The sequence below is a fragment of the Phragmites australis genome, chromosome 17 (genome assembly GCF_958298935.1).
Source record: "Phragmites australis chromosome 17, lpPhrAust1.1, whole genome shotgun sequence".
Lineage (NCBI taxonomy): Eukaryota > Viridiplantae > Streptophyta > Magnoliopsida > Poales > Poaceae > Phragmites > Phragmites australis.
This window is the reverse complement of record NC_084937.1, coordinates 26022009-26034614: the sequence shown is the minus strand read 5'-3', so window position 1 is coordinate 26034614 and position 12606 is coordinate 26022009.

Here is a 12606-nt window from a genome sequence, read left to right as displayed (position 1 = left end):
GCAAACTCTACTACAGCTAGGCAGGTCGAGATCACCAAATAGGGCAGATGCAGCCAGATATTTAGTGGCAAATGGCCTGGCCTAATGTAGTGGTTCTGCTGTATCCAAGCATGGGAAACAGAGATAATGTCAATTAGAGAAACGACAACAACTTCAATATCATCATACATATTGGACTAATTTTGTGAGCTTAGAAAAAGAAAAATGACCGAATAACAGCGAACTTTCAGTGAACTATTGCCTCTGCAAGTATCAGTTCACTTGATTGGCCTAGTACGTGCCACCTTCAAGCATTAAGGTGAGTCATTCTTGCAAGAAAGGGCATCGTTTTTCCAAGTCTTCGAAACACTGTTTGCTAGTACTGCATTTCATGAACTACTCACGTATAGGATCTTCTCATGAGCTGTAAACATTGCAGCCGTCAGTTTTCGACAGCCAATCCACTCCATTCTCTCAGACTCGGAGAGGACAAAACCTGCAATATTTTGTATGATCAAATGGCTATCTCCAGGGAAGAAGAACCGGAGGCCAACCGCGACACGGAAGCTACTTGCAGAAACCAGTGCAGAATACATCGTCTCTTTTAGGATACCTGTAGAAAATTGAGAACAAGAATAGGGAGATAGCACAGCTGAACCTGATGCTGACAGTACAAGACTGAGATCCTTGATCAATTGAGTGCCAAATGGCCTGGCTTAATCTAGTAGGTCTGCTGTATCCAAGCATGGGAAACAGAGATAATATCAATTAGAGAAACGACAACAACTTCAATATCATCATACATATTGGACTAATTTTGTGAGCTTTGAAAAAGAAAAATGACTGAAATAACAGCAAACTTTTGTTGATAAAAATATGAATTTTCCATGTTTTTTTGGACCTTTTCTCAAATGGACCGACTGGCCTATTGGCTTGTGAACTGCTCTGGCACATTGTGGTGAGGGTATTTGAGTTGTACTTGGATCAGCTAGGGTTCACACGTGGAGAAAAGGGAAAAAACAGGGAAGAGAGAAGAGGCGATGGCCGGTGCGGTGGTGGCGGCGTAACCATTTTCCCGATCCCTTAAAAAATTGGGTGGGGCTGGATGGCATCGCGGCATCTATTTACAGGCTTTCTTCCTCTTCCTTGGGTGCGGACTAGAAAATCCTCTCCATCTATTTGTTTCTCACTATTCTTCTTCTTTCGGTTGGGGATCTCCCTGAGTTGGACCTGAGTTGAGCTCGGGATTTGGCTTGGAGAATTAGAGTCGGAAGGGATTGGTTGTGGTGGTGACCTTGTGTTGGTTCCCGTCGGAGCTGTTAGTGCTGAGGTTCGCCCTCACGCACCAACACGGAGTGGTGAGGTCTTGTATCTCTGTCTTCCTCGCTGGTGGTAATGACAGCGAATAGGATTTCTAGGACAACGGCTTTATTATCGTGCCTTGCTTCTATTGTTTTTTTGCTTTCAAAAAAATCTCACTGTGAGTATTTTGTTTCATCTCTTTCTAAATTCTAGACAGTGCAACGTATATAGGGTATTGGCTCGATGATGAATAGAATTACTGAAATTTGGGCATGTTCTTTGAGTAATCTAGCATAGACCTATGAATTTTCTCTAGTTTTGTGATTGCAACTATTAGCACCTGGGAATTGTGTAGTGTGCTTCGGTTCTGTTATGTATATCGAGATACACCTAATGTGTTGTTTATCTAGTATGCTACATGTTGAGTTGTTGCCTGAATCAGTATTGCAATGAGCTCTGAGTATACTTTACATTTTTGGTACGGTATGAATTGCTAGTTCAAATAACCAAGTGGTGGGGTATTTATAGTCTCAAACCAATCAACTAGCCATTTTTCTAACGGCTCAAAAAAGTTATTAACACCAGATGATCCGGTAAGAACAGTAGTACTAACATCGGATCATCCGGTGAGTACAACCTCCGAAACTAGTAGTTGGAACTCCACTCAATACCTTTGTGAACACCAGATACTCCTGTGAGATCTTCAACTCCATCACCGGACCTTCCGGTGGGCTAACTTGAGCCAGATCGCGCTACTTCTTCTCTACAAGAAATGCTCCGGTGCATTGATCTTTAGAGCAATGGACCTTTCGGTGAGTTATTCTTCATTCTTCAATATTTGCAGTCGGCTTTGCAAGAAATGCTCCGGTGCATTGATCTTTAGAGCACTGGACCTTCCGATGGTTGTTCTTCATTTTTCAACACTTGCAGTTGCCTCTGTAAGAAATGCTCTAGTGCTATAATCCAGTGTGCACAAACCAAGCACCGGACAATCTGGTGGATTGATCTTTAGTCTTCTGTACTTGCATTCTTTTCTGCAGAAAATACTCCGGTGTTACCCAGTGCAGATCACCGGACTATCCGGTGAGGTCCTCAACCTTCTCCCACTCTGTCAAAAATACCCTGGTGAGTTTAACATACAGAGCACCGGACCATCCCGTGAGAGCAATTCTCCTGAGGCTTCTCTAATTTAGTCAATATTTGTCCCGACTGTGACGACTTCTTTATGTATTGTATTCATAAGACCTACTAACATATATTTTTGATAAACATGTTAGTCTCAACGACTATATTGTCATTAATCACCAAACACAATCATAGCTTAATAGGGTCATTTTCGCTATACAAAGCCTAAGTACGTGCGACAGTTGTGACAGTCGGTGAGACCGGCAAAAGCGACTCCACTAGTGGGTATGTATCTGAGGCCTTTATGAAAAAATCACTAGTAAGTTGGTGGATTGATACAGGTGCAATAAGACACATTTGTGTTGATCATACATGTTTTACTTCTCTTCAGGGTGCAGACGATGGATCCGTACTAATGGGGAATGGGGTCTTGGTAGTAGTATGTGGAGTTGGACAAGTGAGCCTGAAGCTAACTTTTGGCAAGACTCTTGCCTTTAAGGACGTGCTATTTGTGCCTGCCATGATCCAAAATTTACTTAGTAGATCAATGTTGTGCCGGCAAGAAATAAAGTTAGTCTTCGAGTCAAATAAAGTAGTGATGACTAGGTGTGGGTCATTTGTAGGAAAAGGCTCTGCAAATATTTTCTATTCTTCATATTTCTAATAAGAACATTGATATTTAGCATTCTCGTCTTTATCATGTTAATAATGAAACAATTGTACGCTTGAGGAAGATGGATCTTATTCCTTCATATAATTTGACAACAGTCATAAGTGCAAGGTGTGTGTGCAAGCTAAGCAGCCCCACAAACCATTTCACTCAGTTGAGGGGAGAAGCACCACGCCACTAGAGCTGATCCATTTTGATCTATGTGAGATGAATGAAATATTAACAAATGGTGGCAAAATGTACTTGTTTACTCTTATAGATGATGCTACTAGATTTTGCTATATCTATTTGCTTAGAACAAAAGATGGAGCATTAGAATATTTTAAGATCTATAAGGCCGAGGTGGAAAAGTACCTGGGGAAGGTAATAAAGCGACTGAGGTCTGACAGAGGTGGGGAATATGTTCCAAGGGATGTCTCCGAGTTCTGTGAAGAAAGTGGCATAATCTATGAGTTTACGCTAAAGATGTCCAAATGGGCCATGCAACATGGGTCGGCCCGAGACACAACACTTTTGGCACAGCCCCAGCACGGCCCAGCCCGAGCGTAGATGGGACGGGCCGACACAGCACAAAGCCTCAGACCGTGCCTGAGCCGAACGTGCGGCCCGGCCCGGCCCGGATATTTCGGGCTGGCACGGGCACGGCCCGGCACGGCACAACACGGCTCGGGTACGCGGCGGCCCAGGAGGCACGGCCCGGCCAGCACGCGGGTTAACGGATTAAACGGGCCGTACCAGATATTTTTGAATTTTATAGCCATTTTGTGACCGTTTGAACTCCAAAAAATTCAATTTTTTTTTTTGCAAAAATCACCATTTTTCATCTATAAATAGAGGAGCACCCTGCCCTTCCATTCCACACCAGCAACACCATTCTATCTCTTGTTTCCTCCTCTCATTCTTGTCTCAAAGTTCTTGAGAATTAGCAATAATTTGGCAAAATTAGTTTGAATTGTTGCAAAAAAATCCGAGCAATTCCAAAACCGTCATCCTGCTGACCTGCTGTCTTGAAGTTGAAGAAATCTTGGTAATTTTTTTGCATCGTTGTTCAGTCTTATTTTATTATTAGTTTATTACTTGATTAATTCTAACTCTGAATATTTGCAATTTTTGTAGTGTCATTCGACATTGATTATGGATGCCGGTGATCATGATACATCCATAGATCATGATTTTTTTCTCCAAGGACTCACAGGGGACTACGAGCTCTTTGATACCAGTGCTGCAGGTGATGATGGACCCGACGGTGAACCTCTGGTTGGTTCACATGCAGGTGATGCAGCAGCATCTCCATCGTCAGGCTCTACAAGTGCGCGCACATTAGTAAGCACCGTGTCTAAAAGATCAAGAGTTGGTACTTCCGAAGTTTGACAAGATTTTGAAAAGTTACATAAAGAGAAAGATAGAGTAAGTGTCAGGTATGCTAGGTGTTATATTTGCAAGCATGAATTATCTGCAAAGTCCTCGAGTGGAACGGGGCACTTGAAGTGGCACGCCACAAGTTGCAAGCGAAAGAGTGGAGCAGCCATGAAGCAGACGGTGCTGCAGTACAACCTCGATGACTCTGTTCGTCATTGGGAGTACGACTCTGCCAATGCTCGAAAAGAGCTATGTCGCTTCATCGCAAGAGCGGATCTACCACTCAATATCGGTGAGTCTGCTGCATTTGAAGATTACATTAAGCAAGCTCATAACCCTAGGTTCACGCATGTTTCTATACAGACAACTAGTAGAGATATGGTAAAATACTACAATGCATGTTGTAGCAAGCTTAAAGAAATATTGCAAACATGTACATTTTCAGTTGCTTTCACCTCGGACATATGGGCAGGTAGGGCTAGAGAGGATTATCTTAGTGTGGTTGTTCATTTTGTTAATAATGATTGGGAATTAGAAAAGAGAATAATAGATTTTCGGTTGATTGACAACGCGCATACCGGTGAAAATATTGCTGAAAAAATATCTCAAGTAGTTGCAGACTTTGGTCTCACGAATAAAATAGTTTCTATCACTTTAGATAATGTTAGTGTAAATTCTAGAGCAATGGATATTCTTACTCTGTTATTGCGTACCTATGCTGAATCTTTCTTGTTACATCAACGTTGTGATTGTCATATTATCAATCTTATAGTAAAATCTGGTTTGAAGAGGTTGTCGTAATACCTAGACGATTTTCGTACTGCAATATCTTTTGTGAACTCCTCTAACCAACGAATTGCAGCATATAAACAGTACTATGTTGGAATGGGTGTGCGCCCACGTAAGTTTGCTGTGGACATACCGGTAAGATGGAACTCTATTTTCTTGATGCTTAAAAATATTATATCATATAAGAACACATTTGATGTGTTTATTCATGCACATTAGCATCGGTATGGGGGTCAAACTTTACTCACAGAAGCGCATTGGTATGTTGCCGAAAGGATATTGGAGTTTTTTTGAATTTTTTTATGATTCAACTGTGAGTTTATTAGAAGTTTATTATCCAACATCTTGTTGAGTAGTGCATCATATTGTTGAAATTGCTACTCATTTAAATAACTATGAAAATAACAATCTTCTAAGAGATTGTGTAGTTTATATGAAATCTAAATTCTTAAAGTATTGAAAAGAAATTCCTTTGTTGTACGCCTTTGCCTTAATTTTAGATCCTAGAGCTAAAATTGTAGTTTTCTGTAGAGTTCTCGTAATTCTAGGTGATGCTCTTGACCATGATTATTCTAATTATTATACTAATATTTATTTTAAGTTATTCGAAGTTTATAGTAAATATGAAATAAAGTATGATTGAGTTCGCCTGCAACGATCTCCACTAGCACCCACAACAAGTAAGAAGACGACAGCGTGGGGAAAAATATTTGGTGCAGGTTCTTCATCAAGAAGTTCAGACTCTTCGTCACGATCGTTTACGAGCACCGGAATTCCAACTTCTGCAGGGGAGCTAACTACCTTCATCGACAGTGACATTATCAGCCATGAACAAGAAAACTTCAACATACTGCAATGGTGGTATGAGCACAAGACGAATTATCCAGTGCTTTCACTGTTAGCGTGAGATTTGTTAACGGTTCCTATATCTGTAGTTTCTTCTGAGGCTGCCTTCAGTCTTACTAGAAGGATAATCAAAGAGAGAAGAACAAATCTGTCAAGTGAGATGGTTGAAATACTCACCATAGTAAACAATTGAGAACAAGCTGAAGCACGAATGCAACACACTGCAGAGAACACTGAGCTTGAAGAATCATTCTAAAATTTGTATCTAGATGCTGATAAGAACGTGTAATTTCAAAATTTTTGAGCTATGTTGTACTCTTTTTTTCCTTTGCTAGAAAGATTTTTAATGAGGCAACCTATCAATAAAACTCATTTTTAGAATTAATTATGTATCCCTATTATTTCTAAGTTTTTTATTTTATTAATGTTTTTTTTCTTTATTTTTTTAAAACAACCCCCACGGCCCCACCCCCACCCACACCTCGTCTTGGCCTATAAATACCATCTCAAACTCCGTGTGATCTCATCCGCCACCCATCTCTCTTTTCCTAGTTGCTAGCCAAGTAGTCAGTAGCCACTTCACATCAGAAAATCAATTTCATATTTCAATTCATGGATCAAGACGCAGAGAACTCGTGTGCATGGTCATGGGTGTGGCAATATTTTGAAAAAGGTCTTTAGATAAATTAACGGGGAACATGTAATATTTGCTAAGTGTAATATATGCAACAATGAATTAGGTGCCAGATCTCCAAATGGAACGGGACACTTGAGGAAGCATATTAAATATTGCAAGTAAAATTCTGAGGTTTCTAATAAAATCATGTAATTTTCGGAGCATAATCATAGGTTGTACTCTTTTTTCCTTCTAGTAGAAAGGTTTTTAACGAGGCAACCAAGCAATAAAGCTCTTATTTATTTATTTTCTATAATTTTTTGATGTTTTGGAATTTTTTAGCTATTATTTTTTATTTTTTTCCTATTTTCGGAGTGCTGGCGGGCCGAGCGTGCTTCCACCGTGCCGGCCCGACCGTGCCGTAAGGCTGGCCCAGCACGGCACGGTGAAAGTTAGGTGGTGCCGTGGGCCGATGACTCGGCACGCGGACCGGCACGACACGGCCCGTTTAACGGGCCTATCGAGGCGTGCCGAGCTAGCCCGAGTGGCCCAATTGGTCATCTTTAGTTTACGCCATCTTACTCATCACAGGCCAACGAAGTAGCCAAGAGAAAGAATCGAATAATTTATGACTTGGTTAATGCTTTGTTACAAAGTTCTGGAATGGCTAACTCATGATGGGGTGAGATTGTTCTCACATTTAACTATGTCTTGAACAGGTTCGCTCCTCAAAATCGCGAGGCAAACCCTTATGAAGGATGGAAGGGGAGAAAACCTAATCTGTCCTTTCTTCACGTCTGGGGCTATTTTAGCAAAAGTACATGTTCCCCTGCCGAAGGAGAGAAAATTAGGACCAAATACTGTCGACTATGTCTTTCTAGGGTATGCACACTAGAGTACCGCCTATAGAGTCCTAGTGGTTCAGTCTGAGGTCTCAAACATTACCATCAACTCGATAATAGAGTCTTGGGATGCGACATTCTTGAGCACATCTTTTCAATGTGAGAGAAGGAAGTGGTTACCCATGATCTCTTAGTTGATGACCCTGTTCCTCAGAGTGTTAGTGACACAGTTTTTGATTTGAAACTTAGGAGGAGCAAGAGGTAAAGAACTGAAAAATCATTGGGAGACGACTTTGTCACCTTTGTCATGGATGATGAACCATGAAACCTTTCAAAGTCATACGCTTCTCCAGAATCGGAGTATTGGAAGAAAACAGTCCATAGTGAGATGGATTCAATCATCACTAATGGAACTTGGGCGTTAGTGGACCTCCTAGTTGGCTGCAAATGGATCTTTAAGAGAAAGTGTCAACCCAATGGTATTATAGAAAAGTACAAGGTTTGATTGGTGGAGAAGGGTTTAAGCAAAAAGAAGAAGAAGACTACTTTGATACATGTTCACCTGTTGCCAGGTTGTCCACTATCCGCGTGATATTAGCACTGGTTGCTTCGTATAATCTTCTTGTGCATCAGATAGATGTCAAGACCGTTTTTCTTAATGGAGAGTTGGATGAGGAAATTTACATGCAACAGCCAAATAGATTCGTGGTAACATGACAAGAGAGTAAAGTATGTAGGTTAATCAAATCCTTGTATGGTCTCAAACAGACCCCTACGCAATTGCATGAAAAGTTTGATACAACATTAACCTCGATCAGCTTCTGTGTTAATGAAGCCGATAAATGCGTGTATTATCGTTATAGTTGGGTACAATATGTCATTCTATGTTTATATGTGGATGGCATATTGATGTTTAGGACGGATCTAGAAATGATTAACCAAACTAAGTCTTTCCTATCTCAGAACTTCGATATAAAGGATATGGGAGAAGCTGATGTAATTTTAAACATCAAGCTACTAAAGGGTGAGAATGGGATAACACTAAGTCAATCCTATTATGTGGATGAGGTGCTTACATGTTTTGGTATGATAGACTGTAAGCCTGTGGCTATTGGGTACAATATGTCATTCTATGTTTATATGTGGATGGCATATTGATGTTTAGGACGGATCTAGAAATGATTAACCAAACTAAGTCTTTCCTATCTCAGAACTTCGATATAAAGGATATGGGAGAAGCTGATGTAATTTTAAACATCAAGCTGCTAAAGGGTGAGAATGGGATAACACTAAGTCAATCCTATTATGTGGATGAGGTGCTTACATGTTTTGGTATGATAGACTGTAAGCCTGTAGCCACACCCTATGATCCAAATGTTAAGCTCAAGAAAATATAGGCCATGAGAAAGACCAATTAAAATATTCACAGGTGATAGGTTCCCTCATATACTTGGCCAGTGCAATTAGGCCTGACATCTCGTATGCAATATGCAGGTTGAGTCGGTATACGTCCAACCCAGAAGATGATCATTGGATAACATTGGAGCGATACTTAAGTATCTTAAAGGGAGAAATAACCTAGGGATTCATTATTTTGGTCATCCTGCAGTCATAGAGGGATTCAGTGATTCTAACTAGATCAGTGACTCGGATGATATGAAGGCTACGGGTGAATACGTTTTCACTCTAGCAGGTGGAGTTGTATTCTGGAGGTCATCTAAATAGATGAAAGGATCGAATATCCCAAGAGGGGGGTGAATTGAGATATTAATTAAAACTTCTACCGCCTAAGCAAATAAAACTAAAATGGAATGCGACTATGGGATTTAAACTAGGACAATATAACTAATTTAAGCAAAATGACCAAGAGAGAGAATTCTTAAAGAAGAACTTGCAATAGCAACGATGCTCAAAGTAAGATACGGGAAAGTAAATAGTTGAAGAAGAGAACACCGATTTTTTTCCGACGTTTCGAGAAGTTGGCACTTCCCCCTAGTCCTCGTTGGAGCATCCACCAAGGATGTAGCTCCCCCTTGAGTCACCAAGGCTCAAGTGCTTCCTCTTGATTACCCCTTCTCCATCTCCGGATTGGTGGGTATCAAACCAAGTACATCATCTTTTCTCGGGGCTCCCACAATTCCTCCAAGAGCTCACCGAGAAATCCCCCGATCACCAAGACCGTCTAGGTGTTGCCAACCACCAAGAGTAACAAGCCTCAAGCTTCACTTGACAAAGACCAAGCCTAGACAACAGCTAGATGCACACTTGTTACTCTTCAAGCACTCAAAGAAGTCCTTAATCTTCAACTAAGAACTTAGAATTGACACAAGTGCTCTCTCTCTTGCTTCTAAATGACACACCAAGTGTATGAGCTGCTACAGGGTCGCAAGAGATGCTGAGAGGTCCAAATGGGTGGGTATTTATAGGCTAAGGATCGAAAATTAGCCGTTGCCTAACAACCTAGAAATTTTTCTTAACGCCGGAAGGTCCGGTGTGAATAACATGCTTCACATCGGAATATCCGGTGCTAATACTTCTGACAAAATAGCCGTTAACTGTTCCATTAGCCGTTAAACCTCCGGTGATTAATCCGGACCTACGGCGGATCATCCGGCGCATTGAAATGGGCCAGATGATAGTTTGCAACCTCTCTGTGTAAATTCATCCGGTGATCACGCTTTGCTACGCCGGACCATCCGGTGAGTGGAATTAGTTCTGGACTTCACTGCTTTATATTTCTCCGGTGTTCTCACCTCTTTAACGCCGGACTATCTGGCGTGGTCTTCAACAATTTTTCAAATCAGAACTCTTAGGAATTTGCTCCGGTGAACTCACTCTTGATACAGAGGATCATCCGGTGAATTGAAGTTTCGCTGAATTTATCTATTTCAAAACCATTTTGAGTTCTATCTTCTAGATTCGGAGCCAAAAGCTTTTTGAGGTTAACCTAGCAATAGAAAGTCACAAGTGTGCATCGACTATGTCTAGACTCACCTAGGTCAAGCTACAACTCTTAACCCCTCTTTATAGTACGGTCAAAAGACTAAATAGAAATGGAACCTATACTACTCTAAGTGTCCTTCATCTCCTTGTGACACTTAGATCTAGAAGATCCTTATCCTTCAAGTTCCGGTCCTTTGATCGTCCATATAAGCTTTTTAACAGGCAAGAGTATCAAGGCATCATTGTCAAATAAGTTTTTCTTTATCCTTTACATTGCTCAAAAGCTCAAACGTTAGTCACAATGATATGGTTATCATTAATCACCGAAACTCTTACCTCTTTCTTAGGGGCCTAGGTACTACAATAGACCATCCTTACTCGCTCCACGATGGAGGCTGAGGTAGTAGCGCTAGACTCAGTAGTTGTGGAGGCAGAATGGATCAAAGAACTCCTTTCTGACATGCCAATATTAGATAAGCTAATTCCGACTGTTCTCACCTACTGCGATAACCAAACTAGTCTGATTAAGGTGAAGAGTAGGAAGGACAATATGAAGACTTTGAATCATATAAAATGACGACTCAAGTCGCTAAGGCATGTAGTAGAGATGGGTATAATCGTTGTGGATTATATTTAGTCTGAAAAGAAGCTTGCAGATCATTTCACAAAAGGAATGGCTAGAAAAATGATTCAGACATCATCAAGAGGAATGATATTTATTACCCACTGATAAGGTTCACACCGACGGTAACCTATCCTAAGAGATTAGAGATCCCGAGAATTAGGCTATAGGAAAACAACCTGTGTGGATACAAGAGCAAATCGATCCCATTTGTTGCTTTGCTCTTCTGTAGGAGAGGGTGAGCTATTAGCTCTTAATGAATTCAGTGTCGTATGACAATAGATGTCATCCTACAGGACATCTACGAGAATTCACCTATGTGAATGTGATTGTGTTGTCACAATCTTAGAGAAGTCGGGTATTTCTCTAGGTGGCACTCATGAATAAAGGTACATGGACATGATCGTAACGTCCAACCCGAGAGCTAAGGCAAAAACAACCTTGTGCAGGGTGTTATATATGAGGAGGCTCTCACACCAAGGCTGAGGATCAAGGTTCAGTCCCCCTCATCCTGTGTGAGCCAATTTATATTCAACTAGGTAATTTGTTCAAACCCGAAAGGTACTTTTACTCAAATCCTGTATATCAAACCGATAGCTGCAACATTAAAATTTGGTGGGGATTATTGATAAAAATATGAATTTTCAATGTTTTCGTGGGCCTTTTCTCTAATAGACCGACTGGCCCATTGTCCCGTGAACTGCCCTGGCCTATTGCGGTGAGGGTACTTGAGCTGGACTTGGATTAGCTAGGGTTCACGTGTGGAGAAAAGGGGAAAGCTAGGGAAGAGAGAGGAGGCGACGATTGGTGTAACGGCAACTGTGTAACTGCCTTCCCGATCCCTTCGAGGATTGGGTGGGGCTAGATGGTGTTGCGACATCTATTTGTAGGCTTTCTTCCTCTTCCTTGGGTGCGGACTGGAAAATCCTCTCCATCTATTTGGTTCTCACTATTCTTCTTCTTTCGGTTGGGGATCTCCCTTTGTTGGACCTGAGTTGAGCTCGAGATTTGGCTTGGAGAATCAGAGTCAAAAGGGATTGGTGGTGGTGGTGACCTTGTGTTGGTTCCCGTCGGAGTTGTTAGTGCTGATCGCCCGCACACACCGACACGATGCGGTGAGGCCTTGTATCTCCGTCTTCCTCGCTGGTGGTAACGACGACGAATAGGATTTCTAGGACAACGACTTTATTGCCGTGCCTTGCGTCTATTGTTTTTTTGCTTTTAAGCAAATCTCACTGTGAGTATTTTGTTTCCTCTCTTTCTAAATTCTAGACAGTGCAACGTATATACGGTATTGGCTCGATGATGAATAGAATTGCTAAAATTTGGACATGTTCTTTGAGTAATCTAGCATAGACCTATGAATTCTCTAGTTTTGTGATTGCAACTATTAGCACTTGGGAATTGTGTAGTGTTCTTCGGTTCTGTTCTGTACATCGAGATACACCTAATGTGTTGTTTATCTAGTATGCTACATGTTGAGTTATTGTCTGAATCAGTATTGCAATGAGCT